Source organism: Pseudophryne corroboree, chromosome 4, assembly GCF_028390025.1.
Source record: "Pseudophryne corroboree isolate aPseCor3 chromosome 4, aPseCor3.hap2, whole genome shotgun sequence".
NCBI lineage: Eukaryota > Metazoa > Chordata > Amphibia > Anura > Myobatrachidae > Pseudophryne > Pseudophryne corroboree.
In genome coordinates this window covers 364,169,978-364,178,780 of record NC_086447.1, presented here as the reverse complement: position 1 = coordinate 364,178,780, position 8,803 = coordinate 364,169,978, and positions in this window count along the sequence as shown.

Below are 8,803 nucleotides of genomic sequence, written 5' to 3'. Positions count from 1 at the left end.
TTATGTATTTTATGTTATACTTCTGTTCATGTTCCCCGTGGGTGTCATGGGGTGTTCGGAGTTCACCCTTAAGGAAAGGGTACTGTTATGAACCACAGGTAGTGGTTCACTCCTATTTTATGTTTATAGTTGTCTTGCAGGCCAGGTTTTCCCGTTGCTCTGGTTTAAGAATATTCTTGTTTGCTGCCAGTGGTGAGTCTGTGTAATTGCAGCTTGTTCCCATGTGTTCAGCCTCACCTGTCTCTTGATTGCACCTCTCAGTTGTGCAGCAGGGCAGCTGCACGACATAATTAATTAAGACTCTCTGTTATATGCTGGCTCAGTGCAATTCACAGAGGCTGGTGATATTTCCAGATTTCCAAGGTTCCAGAGTTCTTGAGTTCTGAGCTAGTCCCTGCCAGTTCCTGAGCTCCTGTCTAGCAGTGTCTGTCTAGCTGCTTTGAGTGTCGGTTCCTGTGTCGATTCCAGTGTCTGATCCTGGGTCCTGCCGTGAAGCGTTCCTGTCCAGGAGTCCTGTGGCTTTGTCTGTGCCTGGTCGAATATCTGGCTTCTTGGTGTCCACCGGTCTGTCGTTTGGGATTCTGCCTGTCCTCCAGTTCTGAGAGTCTGTGTCGGCTACATTGGGGGTTCCTGTCCATTTGCCAGTGTTTGTACCGGTTCCGTGAGTAGCGGCTTTGCCGCGTCCGTCGGCCTAGGCCGCAGTATTCTTTGGTTATATTTTGTTACTGGTGTTTTGCAGAGGGTTCTGCTTATGCTGTCACCGCCGGTACACAACAGTATTGTGTCGGCGAGTGGACAGCATTTCCTTGGTTGTTCTTTTCCTTTGGCGGCGTGCCGCACATATATTTCTCTGACGTCCTAGTGGATGCTGGGAACTCCGTAAGGACCATGGGGAATAGCGGGCTCCGAAGGAGGCTGGGCACTCTAGAAAGATTTATGACTACCTGGTGTGCACTGGCTCCTCCCACTATGACCCTCCTCCAAGCCTCAGTTAGATCTTGTGCCCGGCCGAGGTTGGATGCACACTAGGGGCTCTCCTGAGCCCTTAGAAAGAAAGTATAGATTTAGGGTTTTTATTTTCAGTGAGACCTGCTGGCAACAGGCTCACTGCAGCGAGGCGGCAGAAGACATCAGTTTTCACCAAGGTAGCGCACAGCACTGCAGCTGTGCGCCATTGCTCCTCATACACACTTCACACTCCGGGTGCAGGGCGCTTGGGGGGGGCGCCCTGAGCAGCAATAAAAACACCTTGGCTGGCAAAAATACCACAATATATAGCCCCAGAGGCTATATATGTGGTAAATACCCCTGCCAGAATCCAGAAAAAAGCGGGAGAATAGGCCGCGGAAAAGGGGCGGAGCTATCTCCCTCAGACACACTGGCGCCATTTTCTCTTCACAGTGCAACTGGAAGAAAGCTCCCCAGGCTCTCCCCTGTAGTTTTCAGGCTCAAAGGGTAAAAAAGAGAGGGGGGGCACTAAATTTAGGCGCAATATTGTATATACAAGCAGCTATGGGGGAAAATTCACTCAGTTATAGTGTTAATCCCCTCATTATATAGCGCTCTGGTGTGTGCTGGCATACTCTTTCTCTGTCTCCCCAAAGGGCTTTGTGGGTCCTGTCCTCAGTCAGAGCATTCCCTGTGTGTGTGCGGTGTGTCGGTACAGCTGTGTCGATATGTTTGAGGAGGAGGCTTATATAGTGACGGAGCAGATGCCGATAAATGTGATGTCGCCCCCTGTGGGGCCGACACCAGAGTGGATGGTTAGGTAACAGGTATTAACCGACAGTGTCAACTCCTTACATAAAAGGGTGGATGACGTAACAGCTGTGGGACAGCCGGCTTCTCAGCCCGTGCCTGCCCAGGCGTCTCAAAGGCCATCAGGGGCTCAAAAACGCCCGCTCATTCAGATGGCAGACACAGATGTCGACACGGAGTCTGACTCCAGTGTCGACAAGGTTGAGACATATACACAATCCACTAGGAACATCCGTGACTTGATCCCGGCAATAAAAATAATGTGTTACACATTTCTGACATTAACCTCTAAAAAGGGGGTTTTTATGTTTGGGGAGAAAAAGCAGGCAGTGTTTTGTTCCCCCATCAGATGAATGAATGAAGTGTGTGAAAAGCGTGGGTTCCCCCTGTTAAGAAACTGGTAATTTCTAAAAAGTTACTGATGGCGTACCTTTTCCCGCCAGAGGATAAGTTACGCTGGGAGATATCCCCTAGGGTGGATAAGGCGCTCAGACGGTTGTCAAAATAGGTGGCACTGCCATTTTAGGAACGGCCACTTTGAAGGTACCTGTTGATAAAAAGCAGGAGGCTATCCTGAAGTCTGTATTTACACACTCAGGTACTAGACTGAAACCTGCAGAGCGTGCTGCTGCAGCGTGGTCGGTGACCCTGTCAAACATACTAGTTTGCTAACATGAGAACATATTAAAGACGTCGTCTTATATATGAGGGATGCACAGAGGGATATTTTGCCGGCTCAGTGGCGCACGCAGGGGGGGTTTCTGAGTACCCAGAACCCCCCCCTGTTAGGACAAATTCTTGTTCTCAGAGACAGCTTTGTCTCTGTCTCAATACAAACCGAGATCGCGACCGCTACCGCGATCACAGCTACAGCGCGCCACTAGTGTTTGCCTGAACTTCCGGAAGCAGCCGCACGTGCAGCGCACAGGAGGACTAGGCATCGTCATGCACGGTGCGGCTGCTTCCGGAAGATGGAAGGAGGCCCGCATCAGAGACCCCACCAGCGGAGAGAATGGACCGGCAGCCACACAGAGAGCCCTCTCCAGCCGACACACTCACCCCTCGGCGGCTGGCGTAGAGCGCGGACTGCAGTCAGTGACAGTGAGTCACTGTCACTCCTGCTGCAGAATCCGCGCTGTGGATATTACAGGCTCCTCTGATGGGAGCTTTCACGGACACCGCCTGTCAGACTCCGGAAGCTCTGAACACACACAGCAGCCCTCCCCCATGCTGGGAACAGGGGGAGGGACACAAGGCACAGTGCAGTAGCGTCTGAAGGAGGGTGAGCTGGCCTGTGATGATTGAGAAGGTATGCTCCCCCTGTACAACATGTGTGTGTCAGTGTGCATCAGGTCCCTATACAGTGTATGTATGTATGTGTGTGTGTCAGTGTGCATCTGGTCCCTATACAGTGTATGTGTGTGTGTCAGTGTGCATCTGGTCCCTATACAGTGTGTGTGTCAGTCAGTGTGCATCTGGTTCCTATACAGTGTGTGTGTGTGTGTGTGTGTGTGTGTGTGTGTGTGTGTGTGTGTGTGTGTGTGTGTGTGTGTGTGTGTGTGTGCACTTGTTTATATATCCTAACGGGGACAAGGGCCAGACAGCACACCAACACTGGCGGGACCTCCGACATGGTGGGGACCTAAAATGAGGTCCCCATGAGTCTGACCCTGGGAGGTGATGGGGGAGTCATGTCTCAACTACCCAGCATACAATTCTCGCAAGTCCCAGAGAATCACGTTTACCAGACTGGAATGGGTTTCGGTGTGTATGCAATGCAGAGTGTGTTTAAAGCAAACACTTCCCCAGCAGCGCTGTGGAGCATTCCCCGAATAATCTCCGGTGCTGCGGTGCCACCGGGGGGGGGGGGGGGGGGTTAGGGCGGCCTGCTCGCTCCGCTCCGGTCGGGGGACTTGGCCCGGGGCGGGGGACAGGCGAGGCCCTAACCCTCGCCCTCCCTCGCTCGCTCGCCAGCCAGCCAAGTCCCGGCCGGGGACTTGGCCGGAGGCGCCCCGTCCGCCCGGCGCGTCAGCGCCTCCGAGCGCGGCGGAGCGCGGAAGGGGGATCCTTCCCTGGTCCGCCCGGGGGCCGACGTGGACTCCCTGGCCGGGCTTAATAGTCGGGGGCGGGTCCACCGGGAGGGGAGGAGGGGCCTCGGGCCGTCTGGACGGGAGCGAGTCCGGGCCTCGCCTCCTGCCCGTCCCCGGCCGGGTCAACCCCCGGTCCGTGCGGCGGCTCCACGGCCTGGGCTTCCCGTCCAGCGGAGGACACCCCTACTCTCGCCTGATCTTCACCCGGCGAGAGCCCGGGCCGCGGAAGCCGGAGAGAGCCCGGGCCGCGGAAGCCGGAGGGAGCCCGGGCTGCGGAGGCCGGCTGGAGCCCGGGTTGCGGAAGCCGGCGAGATCCCTGGCTGTTCTTCTCTTCCATCCATCCGTCCGTTATTTCATTTGCTGTCTGTATGTACGGAGCCTGTGCCGCGGATGCCGGAGGGAGCCCGGGCCGCGGAAGCCGGAGGGAGCCCGGGCCGCGGAAGCCGGAGAGAGCCCGGGCCGCGGAAGCCGGAGGGAGCCCGGGCTGCGGAAGCCGGCTGGAGCCCGGGTTGCGGAAGCCGGCGAGAGCCCGGGCTGCGGAAGCCGGCGAGATCCCTGGCTGTTCTTCTCTTCCATCCATCCGTCCGTTATTTCATTTGCTGTCTGTATGTACGGAGCCCGGGCCGCGGAAGCCGGAGGGAGCCCGGGCTGCGGAAGCCGGCGAGAGCCCGGGCTGTTCTTTTTTTTTTTTCCCTTTCATTTATTTCCCCCCACCAGGGTGCGCCGACGAGGGGAGACGCCTCCCCGCCGCCGCCGTACCGGACACATCGCAAATTCACAACGGTGGATTATTATTATTATTATTATTTTTTTTACGCGGCCAGCAGGGGGCGCCGCGCGCGCGGACTGGCGCTCGTGAACACTGCATTTAAATCGGTGGTGTGTTTTTGTCTTTTGCCTGTTTTTTTTTAATCTCAATCGTGTATTACCTCGGCTGGCCAGCGGGGGGCGCCGCGGCGGGGACACGGGCGGACCGGGTACATTTCATCTGTTTGGGGCGAGTGCTTTTTTGAATTTTTTTTATCTTTTAGTCTCGTTCCGTTCTTCCCTTCAACTGGCCTGCGGGGGGCGCCGTGCGCGCGGACCGGCGTCCACCCCTGGCCGCTCCGGGACTTTGCATTCAAATGGGTGGGGTGTTTTTCTTTTTTTGCCCTTTTTTTTCACTTCCCCCCTCTCAATCGTGTATTACCTCGGCTGGCCAGCGGGGGGCGCCGCGGCGGGGACACGGGCGGACCGGGTACATTTCATCTGTTTGGGGCGAGTGCTTTTTTGGAATTTTTTTTTTATCTTTTAGTCTCGTTCCATTCTTCCCTTCAACTGGCCTGCGGGGGGCGCCGTGCGCGCGGACCGGCGTCCACCCCTGGCCGCTCCGGGACTTTGCATTCAAATGGGTGGGGTGTTTTTCATTTTTTGCCCTTTTTTTTCACTCCCCCCCTCTCAATCGTGTATTACCTCGGCTGGCCAGCGGGGGGCGCCGCGGCGGGGACACGGGGGAGGGTTCATCCGGGCGGACCGGGTACCTTTCGTCTGTTTGGGGCGAGTGCTTTTTTGAAATTTTTTTCATTTTATTTTTGTCATCCCTTCGACCGGCCAGCGGGGGGCGCCGCGCGCGCGGACCGTCGGGGCCCGGGGCCCTGCGTCCCACTTACTTTCGCCCGACGGGAATCGTTTCTTTTGTTTTTATCCGAGAGGACACACGGAATCTGCACCCCCCGCAGTGGCGTCAGGCGGCCACCGGGGGGCGCCGCGGCGGGGATCGGGGGGGGTCGCCCGGGAGCCGCCTGCCCGTCCGCTGGGCCAAGGGGGCCGGGGCGGGTCACGCGCCGCCGTTCCCCCCCGATCGTCTCGCTCCGAGCCGCCTCTGGCCACCGGGGGGCGCCGTCGGGTGGCGCGGGGGCGCCCCCGCCGCCCGCCGCCTCCCCCCGCACGCGTCGGGCCTCCCCCCGGGCCCCCGCGGGCCGGGGGACGCGGCCGGCGAGCGTCGGACTCCAGCGCGGAAGTGTCGCGGATGAGTGCGGACCGGGGCGCCCGCGGCCCAGCGGCACTTCCAGGGGCTCGGGGAGGAGATGGTTGAAGCCTGGGTGAAGCGCGCCCTCGGCCGTCCGTGTCGCTACCCGCCGGAGAACACCTCCGCCGGATCAGTAGGTACCAACGAGGCGAGCGAGAGAGCCGGGACTCTGTCCGGGGCCGAAAAGCCTGTTTCCCTGGAGCTTTTGCGAAAGGACCCGTGACAGAAGATGCGCGGAGCTCAGAGATCAGCATGGGCAGGGCCTTCTTGCATCCGATTTTGCCCAGGCAGGGCTCCAGGAACCGGGTTACAAAAAGCAAAAAGCCCTGGAGCTCAAACGAAAGGTTTAGTGACAAGATAGCCGTGGAGCTCCGATAACAGCATGGCAGGACCAGGATGGGGCCTATAAAGGGTCCACGGCGGGCATCCGTTGGAGCCCGACGTACGGGCCGGGCACGTCTCCTTCTCCCCCGGAGGCAGCGCCCCCCAGCGGGCCAAATCGGGTACTGCAATTTGTGGAAGTTTCGCAGATGAGTGCGGACCGGGGCGCCCGCGGCCCAGCTGCACTTCCAGGGGCTCGGGGAGGAGATGGTTGAAGCCTGGGTGAAGCGCGCCCTCGGCCGTCCGTGTCGCTACCCGCCGGAGAACACCTCCGCCGGATCAGTAGGTACCAACGAGGCGAGCGAGAGAGCCGGGACTCTGTCCGGGGCCGAAAAGCCTGTTTCCCTGGAGCTTTTGCGAAAGGACCCGTGACAGAAGATGCGCGGAGCTCAGAGATCAGCATGGGCAGGGCCTTCTTGCATCCGATTTTGCCCAGGCAGGGCTCCAGGAACCGGGTTACAAAAAGCAAAAAGCCCTGGAGCTCAAACGAAAGGTTTAGTGACAAGATAGCCGTGGAGCTCCGATAACAGCATGGCAGGACCAGGATGGGGCCTATAAAGGGTCCACGGCGGGCATCCGTTGGAGCCCGACGTACGGGCCGGGCACGTCTCCTTCTCCCCCGGAGGCAGCGCCCCCCAGCGGGCCAAATCGGGTACTGCAATTTGTGGAAGTTTCGCAGATGAGTGCGGACCGGGGCGCCCGCGGCCCAGCTGCACTTCCAGGGGCTCGGGGAGGAGATGGTTGAAGCCTGGGTGAAGCGCGCCCTCGGCCGTCCGTGTCGCTACCCGCCGGAGAACACCTCCGCCGGATCAGTAGGTACCAACGAGGCGAGCGAGAGAGCCGGGACTCTGTCAGGGGCCGAAAAGCCCGTTTCCCTGGAGCTCCTGCGAAAGGACCCGTGGCAGAGTAGGCACGGAGCTCGGAGAGCAGCAGGGCCGGAGCTCGGAGAGCAGCAGGGCCTGGGCTCCCTCCCTTCCATAGGCTGCCCAGGCAGGGCTCCAGGAGCCCGGTACCAGCTCTCCCCGTCCAACAGCCTCCTCTCTGGAAGCGGAGAGCGGACGCAGTCGGGCTCCCGGACCGGGGCCCTGGGAGAGGGTTTGGGAGAGCCCTGCCGGGAGCCACCGGGACGGGCCCGTGCGGACGGGTGCGCGGCGCCCCCCGGTGGTCGAAGGCGGAACCGCGGAGGTCTCTCTCTCTCTCTCTCTCTCTCTCTTTCTCTCTCTCTCCGGGACTCCCGGCCTCCCGTTCCCCCGACTCCCCCTTCCGAGGCCGAGACGGGGCAGCGCCGGGCGTCCGGCGGAGCCCGGCGCCAGGCCCGGCCCGTCCCCCTCTTCCCCCGGCGGCAGCGCCCCCCGGCGGGCCGAATCGGGTACTGCAATTCGCGGAAGTTCAGCCGATGAGTGCGGACGGGCACCCCTCGGGCCGGGAGGCGGCTCCAGGAGCCCGGGGAAGCGTCGGAGGACGCTCCGCGAGAGCGTCGCGCGCGCCGCCCGTCCCGCTACGCCCGAGGGAACCGGCCAGAGAGCATCACAGGCGGCGAACAGAGTCAAGCCGGAAAAGAGAAAACGGAGGGCTGCGGTTGACGCGAGAGAAGGGCCCCACGTCTCCCATTTCCGCAACCCGATCGATGTGGCACCCCGCGCCCCGGCGGGGAGGGACGATCGCTCGGCCGGAACCCAGGGGTCTCGGCCGGCTCCAGGCGAACCCGACCCTCCCTCTGCCCACGGCGCGCCCGGAACCCCTCCGCCCGGAGAGGGCGTCCGGTCCCCAGGCGTCCGCCCGAGCGCTCCGGTCTCCGGAGCCGGGCGGGCCCCGCACCCGTACCCCGTGCGGCGCGGTCTGCTCCGTCCGCCGGCACCCGCAGGCGTCCGACGCCGCCAGGGGTGCCGGGGAAGCGTCCCCCTCGCCCAGCGAAGGGCGCTCGCCCCCGGACCCCGGCGGAGCACACGATTTCCCAGGAACCGAACGAGCGTCGCATCGAGATCCGAGGACGCGGCCAGCCCCGACGGCCGCTCCTCGCAAGCCCCAGGAGAGGGCCCTGCGCGCCGCCCCCGCTAGGCGGCCGCACGGAAGGGTTCGCCCGCCGGGCCTCCCCCGCCGCGGACGGGAGGGCCGGACGGGGCGGAGGTCAGAGCGAGAGAGAGATAGAGCGCGGGAGAGGAGCCGAGTCTGGCGGCAGGGCGAGAGAGAAGCGCAGACTCGGAGCGAGACCGTCCAGGAGACGCAGGGAGAGCGGGAGGCGCTTTTCGGAGGGAGCCGGCGGAAGCTGCGGTCGCCCGTGCGCCAGGCGGCGGCATCCCGGAAGGGCGACGGAGCCCCGCGAGATGGAACCTCTTTACACCCTTTCACCCCCCCGGGACAAGATGAAACCTGTCAGGCGTAGATCGGGATGAGGTGGGGCTGGGGGCAGTTGCTGCCGTCCCAGCGAAAAAAACCACCCCCCAGGACGGCTTGCACCGGTTTCCTAGCGAACAGGTTGTTGGGTGAGGCGAAAACAGGCGAAATCGAGCGTGGTGACGTCCCCCCTCCCCGGGGTGTCCGCCCGACGGCGCGGTGGCGGCCGGGC